A 22,013-nucleotide genomic window follows, 5' to 3' on the forward strand; every position below is an offset into this window, starting at 1 on the left:
GATACCTTTATTATTTGCACGTTGTTGTATTTAAATATTATACCTAACCTAAATACTTAATTGATATATCTTTAAAGAAATGATGTTGCCATTTTAAATAATGAAACAAAGCATTTTATTCACAACAAAATCTAAAAGCTTCCAGTTAAAATATTGTCCAGATTATTATATTGCTTCCATCATGACTGAATTTCTATTGGCCCAAATTACATTCTCACTCTCTCTCTTACTCTCTCTTTCTCTGCATTATAATATATTTTGCCAGTTAACATATTAGTTGAAAGATTGGTTCTCCCTTCTCTTTTTCTGCTCTGCAGAAGTACTACTGATTTATCTTATCTTCAAGAATGAGATAAAGGTTCCAGCTCCTGAAGCAATCCATCCAAAGCCAGGAACTATATAAAAACACACAGCTGCCTCTCCTCATACTTCCCCTCTAGCCCAATCCTTTGTCATTTAATACTGTCATCCTTTAAGTTAGTGACCTGTTTTTGTTTGTTTGTTTTGGTTTTTTTGCAGACTTTTGGAGAGCTTGTAAAAAGTCCAGAGCCTCCCTCCCATTCTCCAAACAATTCTGATTCAGCAAGCCTGAGGCAGGGCCCAGGAATCTGTATTCCAAATGATCATCCTAGGTGATTCTGGTGCAGGTGGGCTGGAATCACACATCGAGAAACTGCTTTTAAACCTGAGATCTTGTAATCAAGAACCAATCACAGGCTGTCATAGTGCCCCTCAATACTCCTGGAATTAAGTTTCCCAAGAAGGGAGAATCAGAAACCTGTGTTTCTTGGTCCGCTGTCTCAGAACTGGGCTGGCGCTGCCTCAGCCTGTTAGATAGATTCCCGACACCAGGGGCAGATGTTCTGAATAATGACATTGCCCTGTTTGGATTCTCAGAACCCTCACTCAGCCCATCCAGGTGTGATCTGGCTCCTTGTTGTGGAGGATTGCAGAAGTCACATATGTACTTGCTCTGCCTTTTTGTCCACGTGTCCCTGTGCCTAACTGTCTGTGTACCCCTATGCTGCCTGACTCTTGTTTGGGCCGATTCTTTTTTTGGGGGGGTGAGGGTGGGGGGGAGAAGGTTCTGTTCACCAAGGTCTCTCTTTGTTTAATGAGAGGCGTAAGACAGGTTCCAGAACCCACCTTTTCCATCCTTGACGTGCATACGTGATCACCGTGCCTAATAAACCCACTTCAAGGCACTGAATATTAAATTCCCCTAACTCTTTGAGAACTTGGGTTAAGCAAAGATTTCTTAGATAGGCGATAAACACAAGAATCATGAAAGAAAAATGTGCTAAATTGGACTTCATCAAAATTAAAAGTTTCTGCTGTTGGAAAGATACTCTAAAGAAAATGAAATGAAACCCACCAAGTGGTAGAAAATATCTGTAAAACACAGTGTGGTAAATATACAACAACTAACTGGTAACTAGATTATATAAAGAACTCTCAATAATTAATTAATATTTTAATAATAAGAAAAAAAAAACAAAATGGGAAAACATTTGGATATTTCACCAAAGATGCTATCTGGATGGCAGATAAACACATGATCAGCATCTTAGACACTAGGAAAATTAAAATTAAAATTACAATGGGATACCACTACCCTCTTATAAAAATGATGAAAAACATATAGTAATATCTAGTATTCGTAAAAATATGGAGCAACAGAAACTTCATAAATTTTTGATAGGAATGAAAAATGGTACAGCCACTTTGGAAAACAGTTTGGTAGCTTCATATCAAGTTAAACATACACTTACCATACAACCAGCAATCCCACTCATTCAAAAGAAAAGAAAACATATATCTGCACAAAAACCTGTGTGCATATGTTAATAGCAACTCTATTCATGATCATCAAAAGCTGGGAATAATCCAAATGTCCATCAACTGGGGAATAACTCAATAGATAATGCAACATCCTACCAATGGAATATTGATCAGCAATAAAGCAAACACACTTTTGATACTTGTAACAAGAAGAGTCTCAAATCCATTACGTTTAGCGAAAGACTCCAGAACTAAATGACTAAATACTCTATAATTCCATTTATATGATATTCTGATAAAGGCAAAACTATAGGAAATGAAAATAAAGCACTGATTGCTAGGGGCTAGGGGTGATGAGAAGATATTGATTACAAAAGTGCATGAGGGAACTTTTGGGGGTGATGGAAATGTTCTGTTTTTATTTTGGTAGTGATTATATGTATGCCTTTGTCAGGATTCATAGAAATGTACACCTAAAAAAGGATGAATTTTATTGTATGCAATTTATACCTCAAAAAAATGACTTTAAAAACATTTAAATTCTCCTGCTAAATATGGCAAGGGCAAGCTCGTTTCACGGAACACTGTGTCTTTGCAGTCTAATTGCACTCTTTTTCCTTCTAAACTCTTTGTAGATTGAAGAAACATTTTTACAATTCAATTTCTTCTAAAGTGAAATTCCATGGTATATTTAAAATCAGACTTCTCCTGACCTCACAGTAATATATTCTCCTAATAGTTTTTAAGGATCTGAAACAGGAGAAGGGAATAAAGGTTGTGATAATCAGACAAATTTTCAATTTTCAATTCTGTTCAATCTGGTGAGTCTGGAATTACTGGAATCTACCAGAGTGACATGTGTTTGCCTCACAGTACAATATGGATGTGCACATGGCACAGAGGAAAGGATTGGGACTTTACAAAATATATCAGCCTGAGTTATTTTAATTCTCAACTTACGGTTAATGTACAACTTGTTAAAATGATTAAGAATCAGTCCACTGTTTGCTGACCATGCTCTGGCCCCTGTGGGGTCACCATAACATTACGAGTAATACAAATAAGCCGACTCATGCAGTCCAGCACATCATGGAGATTTCATGAACACTGGTAAAGGAGAAACCAGTGGCTGAGAACAGAATCATCACACAGATGGACTTTTTGAAAATCCACCACATCGTGGCTCTTTCAGTATTCAAAACAGACGTGGAGACGTGGTTGGAGAACCCCTGCGGCAGGGATAATGGACCCTGTCTGCGTGTGTGTGGCTTTCCATGACTTTATCCGTGTGAACCCTAATGTTTCATGAGAAGAACAAATTTGTGAAAATAAATCACCATTGATTCTTTAGCTGACACTCTTCAATACCGCACAGTGTAATTATTCTGTTTATTTAAACAATACCTCTAATGAACACATCAATTTCCAACGGAATGGATGCAGTCCTCTCACCACCCTTTGCGTTTCTAAATAAGAAGAGGTACTTTGAGTTTCACTGAGGCTTCAGTGAAAATTAAGCATTCGCAAATGTTAATTAAAAATGGATTTAAGGAAAGAGTGGGTTACGGATTTATCTGCATGAATGCATCCATTTGGGTTAAGACAGTTGCTTTTTCAAGGGGAGAAGAAACAACACTGCCGTTTCTGGTAATCTGTTGGGAGGCAGGTGAGAGCCAAAAGACGGGAAAGTTTTCATATTCTTAATGGCTGTAATCATCACTCACTAATCCAACAATCATTTATGGGGTGCTATTTGCAAGGCACTGGCTTAAGCACTAAGGTAATAATGGTAAAGAGAATAAATTCCCTACACTCAATCAGGCTTTCTTGGGGTGGATACAGATGAGCAAATAAAAGGTCATCATTATTGTTAACAGTAAAACACGGGGGCTAATATATTAACATTTCCATAGAGTGTGAATGCAACCCATGCTTTCTGGTATCTCCATAAAAGGTTACGGGGCTGTACTGAACATTAACCTCTAGATATTTAAATTATAAAAATGCCCGACAGGCCTCATAAAAATAATAGTTCCAATCCAACAGATGAACAATTGCACTTAAGTCTTCAATAGTCAAAATTTCAAGGAGTTGGAGTGGGAATGTGAGCAACATCCTTTTCATTAAATGCGAAATAATGTAGAAAACATGTCGTTGGCTTAAAATAAGACCAAACTTTTGAAATTTATACCAGAGACATTTTTAAAGCAAGTTATAACCATTAATAATGGCTTTTAATTAGAACATACATAAACATGTCAGCAGCATCTGTTTCACGAGGTAATCTGTGCAGACTAGTGTTGGAATGCACTTAATATATTAAATTTACAATAGCATAGTGGGCATCTTTATTATGCATCTTTGTAAACTAGAATAATAAAACTGAAAATAAAGCTTGCAGGGAGCTTAGACACCTATATTTGTGTCATTCAGTTTTTAGCTGTATGACCAATAAGGAAAAAGGACCAGAATTTTTGTCTTCCAAAATGAATGTCTTTGTGGACCAAAAATAAAAGTGGAAAGGGGTAGGGAGTGAGCACCCTGTGTTTGTGATTAAAACAAAACATAATCAATGTTGTATTCATGTAATTTATTAGATTTTGCGATTTGTTAGCTCCAGGAGGAGGAGAACAGGAATTCAGATTTGAGTTTACTTTTATCAGCTCAAACTCTGGCTTTTTATTGTGTTTGTTTGAGACTAGATGGATTGATAGAGAGCTCTAAGACCAGTGACCCTGACACACATTAGGTGCTTAATAAATATCCATTAAGTTGAGATTTGCTGTAAACCAAGGATTCCAGCCAATCCTAGCTGGTTTGCAGGAAGAGGCAGAGAAAATCTAGGTATTCATGTAAAGCAATATTCATGTAAAGCAATAGGTGACATGCAATAATACTATTTAATTACATCTTTAATTGCAATAGATACTAAAAAATGTTATATTCACAACATAATATTATTTCCATGTATAGGAGTGGTACACACAGGGAAAACTAAAAGAGTTCTTATATTTCTCAGATTTATGCAGTTGTTCCCTTCGTCATCACCAAACCTCTTCAAATGCTAGTTAGTTGTAGGAAAGTGTTATACACTCCAAAGGCATACCATTTCAACAACTGCCAGAGGAGTTTTAAGTTCAGGAATCGTTTTAGGAAGTGTCTCCCTGAATGAGGATAAACAAGAAGATCTGGGAGTCAGCTGTTTTTTTGTTTGTTTTTTACTGTATTAAAAAACATTATATATGATACACACACACACACACACACATATATATACACATATTTTCTTCATGCAAAAGATGATGGGTGCCATGCTCAAGAGGTAAACATTGAAACTAGGATTAATTTTTGACTTCAGATCACAACTCAGAATTCAGTAATGATTGTGCCCTCTCCTTGAGTGATCTTCATTTACATCCAAGCAATAAATACTTTTGCAAAATAATCCACAGGCCCAGTCTCTACCTCAGCAAATCCTAGGGAAGAAAACAGCCAAAGGGCAAAGGATGCAAAGGCATTTTGCAGAGCATGAAGTAAAATGCTAAATTAGAAAGAAAAGGAAAAAGAAAAAACCTAAACATTAAAAAAGTTAAGGAAATATTTAGTAGGAAACATTGTTATCCAAGTATTTTCAGAAGAAAGGTGAGTGCTATATAAGATTTGGCTGGAAAACTTCAACCCAATGAGATAGAAAAGGCTTGTTTATGTTGGAAGCAGTTACTTCCAATTTTTAAAGGACTAATATGATAAAAATATATCAGATATGTTTTTTATTAGAAAATTTTCACACGGAGTTTTTTTTTTTTTTTGGCTGAAATGATGACATTTACAGATTTAAAGGCTGAAGGGTATTGGTTAGTTTTTAACCTTTGTTCTCCATGTAAAATGTTCATCAGTTTGTAATTAGATTTTGGTATGTTCCAGTGAAATGTATTATAAACCTCCCTAACAAGCCAAAGCACAGGCATTAAATGGAAGGCTGCTTGTAGAACAATAAAATGGAATCTACTCTTTTACACAAGGTACAGTGTCAACTGGACTCCTGAGAGGTTATAAAAAAGTAAAATTGCCCTTAATGTCCCATCTCAGAATGAAATTGTTCTTAATAAAGTGCACTAAAAAATGTTTACACTTGTAAAAATATTCCAGAATAAAACTATAAGTCAATCTGTGAATACACTGATGATCACAAATGTTTCCAGGCATGCAATTAATCTTTTCCTCAAAATATTTATATCAAGATCAAAGTAATAGAGCTCAATCTAGAGTAGGGAATTCCATTATCCCCTTCCTACTGTCTACTTGTATGTATTGAGATTGTGGGGAAAAAATTCTTTAAATTTAATGGGATGCGTATTTTCCTCCATCAGTTATAGTTTCAATTTTGTTTATGTATTATGGATGCTAATATAATTTTTAAAAAATAATGCAAGGAAAGGAGAAAAAAGTGTCTTGGGTCCCGGTTGCCACCAGATTTCCCATTTTCAGTGTGTGTATGTATATATATATAAACTTTCTGAGCATATGTAATATTCCACATGAACTTTTCGATAGGAAATAGAAATTCTACTTTTATAAGAAATAAAAAGAGAGGAGAAAATTTGGAGAAAATTAATTAAGCTCATCAACATTCTTTCCTTTCTACACAGCATTAGTTTGGCATCATATAATTTTTTACAAAAGAAGTAGTGTAAAGAAAATGGGTTTTGGAAGAAGATAGATAAGAGTTCATAACACAGACTTGCCACTTTTTATTTATGTGATCTTGGATGAGTTATTTAAAAATCCCACATTGGTTCTCTTTTTCTTATAATGTGGATAATACTGTGATTGTAGGTCAGTAATGAGGAGAAACTTGAAAATATGTTTAAAACAACAATTATGTATTTGGCACTCAAATAGAATCTACTAATTAGTTACATTAAAATTTAAAACATGGTTCTCTAATTCCAACAAAAGTATAATATCCAGAATCCATTAACTCAAATAGAATAAAGATATACTGTATATAAAGTGTGGATGAAGTAATGGTTTAGAGGGTGAATGGTCACAGATTGTTGAAGACACTTGTTGGATCTCATTTTATAGTTAGGAAAAAAATAATTATCATTCATTTCACATTCAGTCCCTTTTGCTCATTCCCTATAGGCAATGATCTAAGAGTAAGTTTTAAGAGGCGCCAAACAAATCAAAAATATTATCAATTAATCATTTATCTTTTAAATTCTAATTTATTATAAAAATACTAAACAACCAGAGGGTATAAAAATCATACTTCCGATCTGGACAAGATGACATAGACCCATTTTTCCCCTTTCCTTCCCACTTAGCACAACTATCCAGAAATGCCACAAGAGACAAAAAGAGAACCCGAAAGGTTTTAAGAAGAAGGCGGGCTGGTCTGGGGCCCCGGGCAGGCACCCATCAGAGAACAGAGGCCTGCCCTCCCCCCGGAACCGGCACTTCCCATCCTCTGAACCAGCACAAGAAGGCACTTAGGGTACGCTCAATCCCCCTCCAGATCAAACAAGCGCTCTTCTGGCAACTTCTGGGAAGCCCGACTAGACCAGTGAGACGGGTGACTGAAAGCCCTGCCAAAAACAAGCAGCCGGGGAAGAGCTGTCTCCCCTCCGGGCCTGATACATTTCCGCAGAGAGATACCCGGGAAGTTCGCAGCGCAGGCCAGGGAGATCCGCCTACGGAAAGCGGTTTGGTCCAGGAAGCCTCTGTCCCCGGGGGTCTGAGACTCTCCTCCTCCACCCAGAGGTACCAGGACAGGTGGGTGGAACCAGCCAGGGGGACACAGCCACAACAAGTGGCCTGGTCCTGGAAGCCTTTCTGTCCCCGTGTGCTTTACACTCTCCTACCCATCCCGGAGACACTGAGGTAGTTGGGAAAGGGAAGGATCCCCACACATCTCTTCCCCCATCAAGAGCACCCAGGGACTGGGGAAACTCCTTCCCCCTCCCCCGGAAGCATCAGCAGAGACCAGTAGGAGCCCCCGGAGCACCGGATAAACGGATAAACGAAGGAGACTAAAATAACACTGTAAAGGCTCTGAAAATTAAACTGCCCTCAGAACCGCTGCCCAAAAAAGTAGGCTAAAATCACGCTAAACCTGTGGAGGAATGTTCATAGCAAATTTCTTTATTATGGTAAAAAAAACTGCATCAGTCCAGAGGTCATTAAATAGGTGAATGGTTAAAATGTGTTCTATGCATACCATGGAATGTACTCAGAAATAAAAAGGAAGGAATTACTGAAACAAGAAACAGCTTGGATAAATATCCAGGGAATTATGCCGCGTGAACAAACGCCATCCCAAAAGATTGCATGCTCCATCATTCCATCATATTATATAACATGGTGAAATTTTAAAAATTTTAGAAATGGAGGACGCATTATTGGTTGTCAGGGAATAGGCCTTGCAAAATTTTACTGTTGAGGAAAATTGGAGCAGTTGCATACGAGAGATCTCTTCATATTATTTCTTACAACTGCAAGTGAATCCATAATCATTCAAAATTTCGATGGAAAAAAGATAATAAGAAAGCAAATATCCATGTACCCACCATTCAGGTTAAAAAAAAAATAGAACATTGCCAGTGACGTACCACTCCGTGTGTCCCACTCCTACATCAAATCACTCTTTGTCTCTCAAAGAAAATCCACAATTCCTTTGTTTTCAATATAACTGTACCTACTTTGAGTACATCTCAAACAATCTTTTTGAATTTTGCCAGTTTTTAACGTTACAAAATGGAATTATACTGCATGCTTTCTTCTATGACTTGATTTTTTTTAATTCAGTTTTATTGAGATATATTCACATACCATACAGTCATCCATGGTGTACAATCAACTGTTCACAGTACCATCATATAGTTGTGCCTTCATCACCCCACTCCGTTTTTGAATATTTTCTTTACACCATAAATAATAAAAATAAGAATAAAAAACAAAAGTAAAAAAGAACACCCAAATCATCCCCCCATCCCACCCCAATCTTCATTTCTACTCATCCATCCATACACTGGGTTACGGGAGTTTGATCCCCAAGTTTTTCACCATCACACTGCTGTGACTTGCTTTTAGTTCACCATAGGTTTTTGATATTTATCCCTGCAGATGGGTTTATTTATAGTTCAGTCATTTACATGATTATATCATCCTACGCATGACTATACCACTTTACCACATCTATTGTTTTGTTGGTAGTCATTTGAGTAGTATCCAGTGTAACTATTTTGAGCCATGTATTGAAAGCTCAACTTCTCTTAGTGATCTGCAAGCAACTCCATCATATATCAAGGGTCCTCTGTTTTCTGGATCCTCCGTTCACTTCTACGGGTCTAGTTGTCTATTACTATGCCAGTACTTGACTGCCTTAATTACTGTAGATTCATAATAATTCTTAACATCTGTAGGGCAAGCCTTCTATGTGTTCTTATTTTGTCAGAGAGCTTTTGTCTGTGAGTGATCTTTTGCAATTTCATATGTATTTTCTAATTAGCTTCTCAAACTCTACAGAAAACATATTGGATTTTGATTGGGGTTGTATGGAATCATTAAATTTAGGGTGACAATTATATTTACTATATTGAATCTTCAAGTTCTTGAACATGGTCTATCTTTCCATCTATTTAAGTCTATGCTAGTGTGAATGAAAAATTGCTTATATTCTCTGAAAAGGTCTTGCACATCTTTTAAAATGTCTTCCTAGTAACGTTAAACTTTGGGTGCTTTTGTAAATGTTTTGTATTTATTGAAATGCAGATTATTTAATACATTGATATTATATAAAATGACCTTTTTCATTTATCCATTTTCATAATTAAAATGGACATCCCTTTTCACTTTCTTCATAAACAATCATATCACCCTGTTCAATAACAGGTTTATTTTTCTTTTCTAATCCTGATAATTTCATTTATTTTTTCCATCCTGCTCTATTTCTAACACCTCCTGAATAATATCAAAATTGGTGATAGGGACATTCCTTGTCTTTTTCCAGAATCAAAATGATTATTATTTCATTATTCAGTGGTTTACCATTATGCATTATATTTGTTGTATGTATTTTATAGATAACCTTTGTCAGATTGAGATAATTCCCTTCTATTCCAAATTTGCTAGTTTTTTTTACATGAATGGGGGGCAAATTTTATTAAACACTTTGTATATACTAAGATGATCACATGATTTTACCTTTCATCTTTTAAAATGGTTAGTGATAATTAAAAATGTTAACCCAACTTTAGATTCTTGGAAATAAACTCACCTTGCTCATATATATTATTATTTTTATGTAATTATGGATTCAGACAGATAAAATTTTGGTTAGGATTTTTGCATCTCTTCTAAATAAGGGTGAAAAGGAAACTTCTTTTTTTCCTATGATCCTTGCCAAGTTTTATAATCAAGGTTATGCTAACAAATAAAATTAATTGGGAAAGGTGTCCTCTTTTTAATTTTTTGAATAGTTGATATAATATTACAATCATTTTTCCTTTCATGTTTCATTGGATGCACTCAAGGGAAAAACTAACCAGGCATAGTTTTCTTTGCGGGAAGATGTTATACTACTAATTCTACTTTAAAAAAAAAATCAGATAGAAAACAATTCAAGTCTCTAAATTTGTGTGATTGAATTTGCGTAAAGTTGCACTTTTCTCTTTCACCTAAATATTCAAAGTTACTTGAATAAGCTTTTTTTAAAATTTTTTTTTGAAATAATTGCAAACATATAGGACAGTTGCAAATACAATACAAACCCCAATACAAAGGACTCTAACACCTCCCCACGCCCTGATATCTTTATTTATCAATTTTACATTTTACTTCCTTTGCAGCACCTTTCTTTCTCTTTCCTTCCTTCCTTCCTTCCTTTCTTCTTTCCTTCCTTCCCTCCTTCCTTCCTCTCTCCCTCCTTCCCTCCCCCTCTCTTTCTTTCAAATATATCGGTTATCTTTCTATCAATTATCTATCTACCCATTTATCATCTTCTGAACATTTGAGAGAGGTTGCATATATCATATTCCTTGAACTCATAAGACTTCCATGTACATTTTCTACAAACAAGGATATTCACTTATGTTGTTAACTGCAGTTAATTCAAGAAAATTAATATGGCTATAAAGCTTAAATTCTATGTTCCAATTTTTCCTTATGCCCCCTTTGAGCTTTTCTCCTCCATACTTAGATCCATTCTAGTACCATATATTGCACTGTCATTAACTCTTAATTAACTTTGTTTAATTAACTCTATCAAAAAAAATTTTTTTAAAAGATATACAATGAAAAAACATTTCAAACAAACCATAACAAGGGAGTAAGAAAAAGACAACCAACCTAAAATAACTACTTTACTTCCAACATGTTCCTACTCTACCCCAAGAAAATAACCTAATACAGCAAGATTTCTGTGAACTTGTTCCTACCATACCCATCAGAAATCAACAAGCCATAGTCATTCCTGGGCATTCCCACAACATTAAATTTACCCATGATAGCTTATCTGTTCTTGTTGGGTTATCATTCCCCCTTCATTAATTGTTCTCTATCACTAGTTCTCCTACATTCTACATTATAAACCATTTATTTTAGGAGTATGTTGTTTAACCTCCAGGTGTTTGTGAATTTTCTAAGTCTCTGATGGTTATTGACTTCTAAATGTATTCCATTGTGGTCAGAGAATGTGCTTTGAATAATTTCAGTTTTTTAAGTTTATTAAGACTTGTTTTATGTCCCAGCATATGGTCTATTCTGGAGAAAGTTTGATGATCACTAGAGAAGAATGTGTATAATGTCCTTAACTGAACCAATATTGAATCTCTTTAGTACTGAACTTTTCTCTATTTCTCTCTCTCTCCTTTCTTTGTATCTCTGTCTGTAGGGCTCCCTTTAGTATCTGAAGTAGGGCAGGACTTTTGTTAGCAAAATCTCTCAGCATTTGTTTGTCTGTGAAAAATTTAAGCTCTCCCTCAAATGTGAAGGAGAGCTTTGTTGGATAAAGTATTCTTGGTTGGAAATTTTTCTCTCTCATAATTTTGAATATGTCATGCCATTGCCTTCTTGCCTCCATGGTGGCTGCTGAGTTGTCAGTACTTAGTCTTATCTTGTTTCCTTTGTATGTGGTGAATTGCTTTTCTCTTGCTGCTTTCAGAACTTGCTCCTTCTCCTCAGTATTTGACAGTCCGATCAGAATATGTCTTGGAGTGGGTTTATTTGGATTTATTCTATTTGGAGTTTGCTGAGCATTTATGCTTTGTGTATTTATATTGTGTAGAAGGTTGGGGAAGTTTTCCCCAACAATTTCTTTGAATACTCTTTCTAGATCTTTACCCTTCTCTTCCCCTTCTGGGATACCAATGAGCCTTATATTTGGACATTTTATTTTATCTATCATATCCCTGAGGTCCATTTTGATTTTTTAAATTTTTTTCCCCATTCTTTCTTTTGTTCTTTCATTTTCCATTCTGTGGTCTTCAAGATCACTGATTCATTGTTCAGCTTCCACTAGTCTTGTACTCTGAGTATCCAGAATCTTTTTAATTTTGTCAACAGTTTCTTTTATTTCCATAAGATCATCTACTTGTTTATTTACTGTTGCAAGTTCTTCTTTATGCTCTTCTTGGATCTTCTTCATGTCCTTTATATCCTGTGCCATGCTCTCACTGTTTATCTTTAGTTCTTTAATTAATTGCTCCAGGTACTGTGTCTCCTCTGATCTCTTGATTTGGATGTTTGGGTTTGGATTATCCATATCTTCTGGTTTTATCATATGCTTTAAACTTTTCTGTTGTTTTTGGCCTCATGGCGTTTTCTTTACTTGATAGGGTTCTTTTAGGATATGTAGGATTATTCAAACACCAATCTCTAATTTGTCAGATCTACAGCTTGATGGTGTATACTTTCTCTAACTAACCAGCAGATGGCATCTGTGAGTCACCTATTCCTTTCAAGTCAATTCTCCCCAACTTTGTCTTTGTGGTGTGTGCGTGTCTGATTCTTGTGGGGTTCAATTGGTGCACCAAGTTTGGGTGTGTTTTGGTGCTGTCCGCCCTGAATGTGGGGCATGTGTCCGAGCAGTTAGGGAGGGAGGGCAGCTTTAATAATCAAACCTCCCAGGTGTTCCTGGAGATTTAAGGCTGTTGCAAGAGTCTAAACCTTCATTTCAGTCTTGCCACGGAAATTCTCTGCCACTGACCCACAAGTCTTTGGTATTGGCATATGGTCCCTGGGATTTCCGAGTGGGTCCCTTTTCCAAGCTGTGCCCTTCTAGGACCTCTGCTGAGGCAGGTTTGTGCTACGTCACAAGTGTGTGCCATCCCTCAAGGGAAGTTCTGCGCCACCGGGCTGTGTAAGGGCGTTCCCAGCCTGCTGTAAGGATGGCTGTATGGGGTGCATTAATTTCCCCCTTTTCACACAGCTTTGCCTTCCAGCTCCTGGACAATTAGTTGTGGGTGCATGAAAGGCTATTGTCCACGCCCGACACTGTGGCATGTGTGTGTGCCGCTGGAAACACCCCCATCACACTGGGTTTCTTGGCGCGGCTCTGGGCTGTGGCCCCAGTGCTGGGGAGGGACACTCCAAGCCCGCCAGGAAGATGGCTGAAAGGGGCGTGGATTTTTCCCCTTTTGGCTAGCCTCTGCCTTTCTCGCTCTGAGACAATTAGCAGCAGGTGCATGAAAGGCTATCTTCCATGCCAGATATTGAGGCGTTTGCACAGCCTGTTCCTGCCATGCTTCACTATGCAGTTCTTGCTGCTGTATCTGCAGCCACTTTTGGGTTTTTTTTAAAAAAGAACTAGTCTGCCTCCAAACGCCAACCCACGGTTTCCCCACACCGCAGCATGGCTGCTGGATATTCAGCAGCTTAATCACTCATTTCAGAACACAGAATCCCAGTTTCAGCAAGTGCACGGTCCCTGTGGATATAGCAGACCTTGTCCAGCTGGTGCATCACTGGAACTGGTGTTCTGGGTCACTTTCTGGCTTTTATCTAGTATTTTTCACTGAGGTGTTTTTTTGCCCTATCTCTCCTAGCTGCCATCTTAGGTTCTCCACTTGAATAAAGTTTTGATCGCAAATAATTTTTCGAAGTCTATAGCATCTATAGTAAAGTCATTCATTATTTCCAATCTTTTTATTTCATGCATTTTATCTTTTTCTTGTTCAATCTCATCAGTATATAGATTTTATTAGTCTTTTTGAAATATAATTTTTAGCTTTCCTTTCCTTGACTTTTTATGCATTTTTTGGCTGTTCTTTTTCTAAAATTTTAAGAGCAAGGTTTAACTGATTTGTTTTTAGTATTTCTTCTTTTATAAAATAAAGATAGATGTAAGGTTACACATTTTTCTCTAGATACTGATTTAGCCACATTCCAAAAGTTGATGTCTTCATTAATGCATAATTAAAATAATTTTCTAATTTCTATGATAATTTTATCTTTGACTAATGAGTTTTTTGAGGGAGGTTATTTCTTAATTTATAAACTTATAGAGTGCTTATATTTATAAATTTTTTAATGATTTCTACCTTACTGTGTGATCAGAGGATATGGTCTGTATTATACTAGTCTTATTAACCTTGTTTAAATGTAACTTTATGGCACAGAATTTGGTAAAATCTTATAAATATTCCATGTGTGTTTGAAAAATAAAATGTAGTCTTCATTTGTTGGGTACATCATGTCAAGCCTATTAATTATTTTATCATTTTGCAGTTCATTGAAACAGAAACCTCTCTAACCCCTGTGGAACAAAAGGGAGAAAGAGATACTACCAGAGATCAAAAATCTGCTTTTACTACTGGGCTGTGCTTTCTGCCACTGAGTTTAGATACTGATGAGCTGCTAGAGGCAGCCTTGCTCTCCTTCACCTGAGCCATGCCTATTTTCATAGCCTGTACTGCCAAAGCTGTTGGAGCCTTTGGAAGCCTTTAGTTGCCTATATTCACCTGCAATAGCTGTAGCTGTGGCATCTGACCAGTAGCTACCCTTGCTAAAGCTTGTTTCATCCAAAGAAATTTGTGAAGGCAGGGGCATTTGTTGGAGTCTGATGTTGCCTGCAGTTATCTATGACTGGTACTGCCAAAGCCATAATCAGAATGACTTCTCACTCTTACCCATGTTGCCTTTGGTGTATAGCAGTGCCACCTTGATGGGAATAGATACGGATTTCTTTATTATATACTGCATAATGTTATGCATTTGGTTTCCTGAACCTGTAGTTATCTTTCATCTATTCATGAAAGCCCTCAGTCATTAACTATTCAAATATTGACTTTGCCCATTTTCTCTCTTCTCTCCAGGAAATCTTCCTCTCTCCCTCATCTCTCTCTCTCTCTCCCTCCTCTCTCTCTCCCTCCCTCCCTCTCCCTCTTTCTCTCTCTCTCTATATATACATAAACATATATATGCTTAGTAATTTATTTATATACATCTTTCAAATGACTAATTCTCCTTTCAGCTGTATCTTATGTTATTAAACTTGCTTATTTTAAAATTACTCTCATTTTATTATTCATCTCTTGTAGGGCCCTTTGATTCTGTTTCAAATCTTCATGCCCATTATTTTTTGATTCTTGTTCCCTGCAAAATACTCAAATTTTATGTTTTTTAAAATATAAAAATGTAGTTATTTAATATTATATTTTTGATAAATTTTAATAACTGAAACATTTGCAGATCTTTTGTTTCTGACAGTTATTATTAATGGTGCTTTTTTTTTCTTTCTGATTTTAATAATTTTGTTTCTTGTGCTCTTTTTACTTACTGTGATATATCTGAGGTCTGGATGACAGTGAAATTCTCCAGAGAGGTTTTGTGCTTTTTAATTCTAGGCCTCCTGGATAAACACAAGTCCAAGTCTGCTTTAAATTAAATCATTGGTTTGAGGTTTTCAGACCAGAAAAGTATGAATTGAATTCAGGCTACAAATCTGAGTAAGAGCCTACTTACTGATAACAACTTTTCAGGGGTTATCCCAATTCCTAACTCAGCACCAAGGTTCAGATAAGGAATTTTCACTTGTAGTTCATTAGGATGATGCCTATTTCTATTTTACCATTTCTTTGAAGGCACAGCCTTTTGAAATCCCAGATTTATGAGAGGATGCTCTCCTATTAATAGGCACTAGACTTTATCTCATATACCCCAAGCCTTATAAGGATTTGGAAATGGATGAACAAATCCCCCTGCCTTCACAAATTTCCTTGGATGAAACAAGCTTCCATGCTCTGATAACCTTTTTGGGTTCCTATATTCATTCACTCCCTCACTTGTGTATTTTTTACTCACTTGCCATCTCATTAACCCTTTCAAGATGATGATTTATGTTTTTCCAGCATTTTAACTACTTTCACTGGAAAGTTCCTACTTGGAACTTACCCATTACTGGATATTTAAGTCCCAATTTAAAAATATCATTGTGTTGTATCTTGATGGCATTTTATATTTTTGGCTCTACTGAAATGAAAAAGAACATACTAGAACTAGCTTTAAAAAAAAAGGGAAAAGAAGGCATGTAGAAAAGGCATACTGATTTCACTTGACTATTTTCTATGGAACTAGTATTGAGAAATGGATTAGGAGAATTTGTTGCTGATTTTTGCTCTTGACTGACTTCCTCATAACTAATATAATCTCGTGCAAAAGTGTTAGGAATGGAAGAGTTTGATGTGATCCTAATGGTGTAATCAGCAATAATATATAATTTAATGTTAGTAGTTAAGAATCACCTCCCCTATGTCAACTATTATATCCAATTCATTTACAAACCCTGTCCATTCTATTCGACATATCTATGTCTCTCCATCACAAGTGATATTTGTACTCCAAGCACCAATCAACTCTTGCCCAAAATTATATAGGAGACTCCTATCTGGATTTTCTGTTTCCATGTGCCCTAACTAATTTGATTTTCTGCATAGGAGATCAAAGGGTTTTTAATATCATAAACTTGCACCTCTGGTTAAATATTTTCAGAAAAAATGGTGTTTCTAACGTACTCTTCTATCCCTGAAACTAATAAAAAAGAGCACTGGATAAAGAGAGAATATGAAAGCCACATTGGAAGCAGCAAAATTTCAAAAGACATGACAGAAAACAATATCAATAGTAAAGAAGATGCTATGAGCAAAATTATTTTTTAAATGGAAATTGATGGCTGTAAAAGTTATCTAGCACACACAAAATTCTCCTTAGAATAAAGACCTGAAAAATGGAATTCAATTATATTATTTAGAATAATAAAAGTAGTAAGCTTTTCAAAATTAAAATAATACCTTAATCTGCATATTAGAATGTTAGATCATGTCCTAGTAAAATTGATACAAAGCAATTAGTACTAAGCCATGTCCTTAAAGTAACTGGACTTTAGGCAAAGAAATATTTCCTCAGTGATTGAAGCATAAAAAACAAAGCATCAACAAGGAGAATCAATAAGGTTGGCTTCAGCCTTCTTCATAGGAATATTAAATAAGAGAGTGAAATAATAATATTAAGTCCTTAGGGAATGAATGAGTGAACCACAATGTTTTTATACACAACCAACTTGCTGTTTCTATATAAAGGCAAGAAAGAGCTATCTCCAAGTATATAAGAACTCATAGAAGATAGTAGCCATAAGTCCTTATGGAAATGGAGGTGCAAGAAGAATCACTGGTGTTGAAATTCAACCAATCAAAAAGATGAATAGAGAAGCAATGGTAAAAGAACTACTGGTGAGCATCAAATTCATTTAATTACAGAACAAAGAACAATTAACTCAGATAACTAGGTGTAGTAGTTCATAAGGGAATGCAAATGTTGTAAACCTCGACACATAATGTCATATATATGAATATCTCATAAGATGATGAGTTGGAGAAATGAAGTTTAAATCTTTTCATTGTTTTTCACTTGCACGTATTTTATGATTTTCATTATTTTTGTCTTTAATCCATGAATAATTTATGTTTTGCTGTTGTTGCTGTCTTCATTGTCAAGGTTGCTTTTCTTTTGGCTATCTTTTGATTATTGATTTTTAATTTTACTGCTTTGTGGTCAGAATATGCTGGCTTGATATCTTTGAATTTTTTGAGATTTACTTGAGAACATATTATGTAGCCACTATTGTAAATGTTCCTTGTGTGCTTGAAAACAGTATATTTCTTTGGTTGGATGAAAAGTATTCCAGCTTATGAGCACATTAAACACACCCCCAAAGATATAACAGAAAGCTAACTTTCAGCCACTTCATTTCTCTATTGATGGCCCCCACAATGTTTTTAGTTTTGGTCACTAATAAGCAATACTGCCTTAGATGCCCTAGTCCTGCTATATGCTGGTACCTAAGGTTCCATGGCATTGATTCCTGGAGTGAGATTGCTGGGTTGAAAGGACATATGTCTTTTTAATTCTAATGGATGTTTCCAGATTGCTTCTTAAAAAGACCGTGATGCTTCACACTTCTTCTGTTTAAAGGTAAACTTGCTCTTCTGTGACAACACTGATATCCATGTGCGTTTTCCTTCTAAATTCTGCCAATCTGGTTGGTAGAAAGTAATCTTGATTTGTCACTTTAATTTATATATTTGTATTTCTCAGACTACTAGTGAATTTGAGTGTCTTTTTATGAGTTTGTTTTCCATAAAGTTACAGTTTTCTGTAAATTCTCTAGTCATATATATTTATCCTATTTCTACTGAACTATTTATTTATAAATATTAATCCTTGTATATCATTAGATTAGAAATAATTTTACAGATGATTCATTTTTGAGTATCATGTATTTTTAGGTGTAGTTTTTATTTATATACAGTCAACTATATTTATTTTTACTAGCTTTCTGTTTGCCAGAATTGATTATAATGGACACAGAACTATGAATCTCTGAGTATATATAGCCTCCTAACTTTCTTATGAAATTTTCAGGGTTTTTTTTTTTCCCAACTCAAGGTTTGGACTATCTGGAATGTATTGTTGTATATGGCATAAATGGAATTCTGTTTTTATTTCCTCCAGATAGTTAGCCAATTGTGTCTTATTAGTTAAGAAACCCTTCTTTTCCCATTTAATTAAATACTGTTTTGTTCTGTATTAAAGACATGTAAAGTAGCACCGCTATTCTATTTCTATTTCACTGATATATTTGTCTATTCTTATCCAAATACCATATTTATTTCATTAGAGTGAGTTTATGTTATATTTAATATCTGATAAGGCTAATTTCCTCTCACCCATTTTCTTTTTTTTTTTTCAAAAGTAAAAACTTTTAAAAGCAGTTTTATAGAGATATATACATACACCATACAATCCATCCTAAGTATACAATCAGTGGATCTCAATATAATCAGAGTTGTGCATTCATCACCACAATCAATTTTAGAACATTTCAATATTCCAAAAAGAAAAACCCCATACCCTTTATGGTTAACGGTAAAATACTATGGTTAACAGTAGTCCATAGTTTACATTAGATGTATTTTTTCCATATACCACCTTATTGGTAACACCTTGTAATAGCACCATATATTTGTTCCAGTTAATGAAAGAACATTCTTGTATTTGTACACTTAACCACAGTCATCATCCACAACAGGGTTCACTGTGTATACAGTCCCACGTTTTATCTTCTAGCTTTCTCTCTAGTGACATGAATGACCCTAAACTTCCACTTTCAACAACGTTGACACACATAATTCAGTGCTGTTAATTGCACTCACAATAATGTGCTACCATCACCACTATTCAGTTCCAAATATTTACAATCAACATAATTAAAAATTCTGCACAAATTAAGCATTAGCTCCCCATACTCTACACTCATTGTATCTCCTTGTAACCTATATTCTTGAATCTAATTCTGTGAATTTGATTTCTATAATTAGTTAATATAAGTAGGATCATACAATATTTGTCCTTTTCTGTCTGACTTATTTAATTCAAAATAATGTCCTCAAGGTTCATCCATGGGACTGCATGCATCAGGACCTCATTTCTTCTTACAGCTGAATAATATTCCATTATATGTAATATACCGCATTTTTGTTTATCCATTCATCTGTTGATGGACACTTGAGTTGCTTCAGTCTTCTGGCAATTGTGAATAATTCCACTATGAACATAGGTGTGCAAATGTCTGCTCAGTCCCTGCTTTCAGTTCTTCTAGATATATACCAAGTAGCAGGATTGCTGGATCATATGGCTGTTTTAAACTTTGCGTCCTAAGGAACCACCAAGCTGTCTTCCATAACGGCTGCACCATTTTACATTCTCACCAGCCATTACTGAGTGTTCCTATTTCTCCACATCATCTCCAACACTTGTGGTTTTCTGTTTTTTAATAGTGGCCATTCTAGTAGGTGTGAAATGATATTGTGGTTTTCATTTGCATTTCCCTAATAGCTGGTGATGTTGAGCATCTTTTCATGTACTTTTTAGTTATTTGTATTTCCTGTTTGGAAAAATGTCTATTCAAGTCTTTTGACCATTTTTAAAATTCGGTTATTTGCCTTTGTAGGATTTCTTTATATAGTCTGGATTTTGAACCCTTAATGCATGCGTGGTTTCCAAATATTTTCTCCCATTGAGTACGCTGCCTTTTCACTTTCTTAACTAAGTCCTTTGAATTACAAAAGCTTTTAATTTTGAGGAGGTCCCATTTATCTATTTTTTCTTTCATTGCTTGTGCTTTGGGTGTAAAGTATAAGAAACCATTGTCCACCACAAGACCTTGAAGATGCTTCTCTACATTTTCTTCTAGGAGTTTTATGGTTTTGGTTCTTACATTTAGATCTTTGATCCATTTTGAGTTAATTTTTATATAAGGTGTAAGATAGGGGTCCTCGTTCATTCTTCTGGATATGGCTATCCAGCTCTCCCGGCACCATTTGTTGAAGAGACTGTTCTGTCCCTGTTGAGTTAACTTGGCAGACTTATCAAAAACCAACTGACCATGGATGTGAGGGTCTGTTTCTGAACTCTCAATTTTATTCCATTGGTCAGAACATCTATCTTTATGCTAATCATGATGCTTTGACCACTGTGGCTTAGTAATATGCTTTAAAGTCAGGAAATGTGAGTCCTCCAACTTGGTTCTTCTTTTTCAAGATGTTTTTGGCTATTTGGAGCCCCTTTAACTTTTAAATAAATTTGACAGTTGGCATTTCCATTTCTGCAAGGTAGGCTGTTGGAATTTTGTTTGGGATTGTGTAAATAAGTTTGGGTAGAATTGACATCTTAATGATATTTAGTCTTCCAATCCATGAACATAGAGTGTCCTTCCATTTATTTAGGTATTCTTTGATTTCTTTTAGCAATGTTTTGTAGTTTTGTGTATAAGTCCTTACATTCTTGGTTAGATTTAAGTCCTATTGTAAATGGAAATTTTTTCCTGATCCTCCTCAGATTGCCCATTGCTAATGTACTAAAACACTGCAGATTTTTGCATGCGGATCTTTTATCCCACAACTTTGCTGAACTCATTTATTAGCAGCAGATTAGCTGTAGATTTTTTGGACTTCCTATATTTAAGATCATGTCATTTGCAAATAGTGAAAGTTTTACTTCTTCTTTTCCAATCTGCATGCTTTTTATTTCTTTTTCTTGCCTAACTACTCTGGCTAGAACTTCCAGTACAGTGTTGAATAACAGTGGTGACAGTGGGTATCCTTGTCTTCTTCCAAATCTTAGTGGGAAAGCTTTCAGTCTTTCACCATTGAGTATGATGTTGCCTGTGGGGTTTTTCATACATGCTTTTTGTCATATTGAGGAAGTTTCCTTCTATTCCTATCTTTCTAAGTGTTTTATCAAGAAAGGATGCTGGATTTTGTCAAATATCTTTTCTGCATCAATTGAGATGATCATTTGGTTTTTCCCCTTTGATTTGTTAATATGGTGTATTACATTAACTGATTTTCTTGCATTGAACCACCCTTGAATACCTGTAATAAAACCCACTTGATCCTGGTGTATAATTCTTTTAATGTGCTGTTGGATTTTATTTACATGTATTTTGTTGAGGATTTACATTTATATTCATTTGGTCTGTAATATTCTTGTAGTATCTTTGTCTGGCTTTGATATTAGGTTGATGTTGGCTTCATAGAATGAGTTAGCAGTATTCACTCCTCTCCATTATTTTGGAGTGATTAGTCTTCCCTCCTCTCCATTATTTTGGAAGAGTTTTAGCAGGATTGATATTAATTCTTCTGGAATGACTGGTAGAATTCACCTGTGAAGCC

The sequence above is a fragment of the Choloepus didactylus genome, chromosome 7 (assembly GCF_015220235.1).
Source record: "Choloepus didactylus isolate mChoDid1 chromosome 7, mChoDid1.pri, whole genome shotgun sequence".
Lineage (NCBI taxonomy): Eukaryota > Metazoa > Chordata > Mammalia > Pilosa > Megalonychidae > Choloepus > Choloepus didactylus.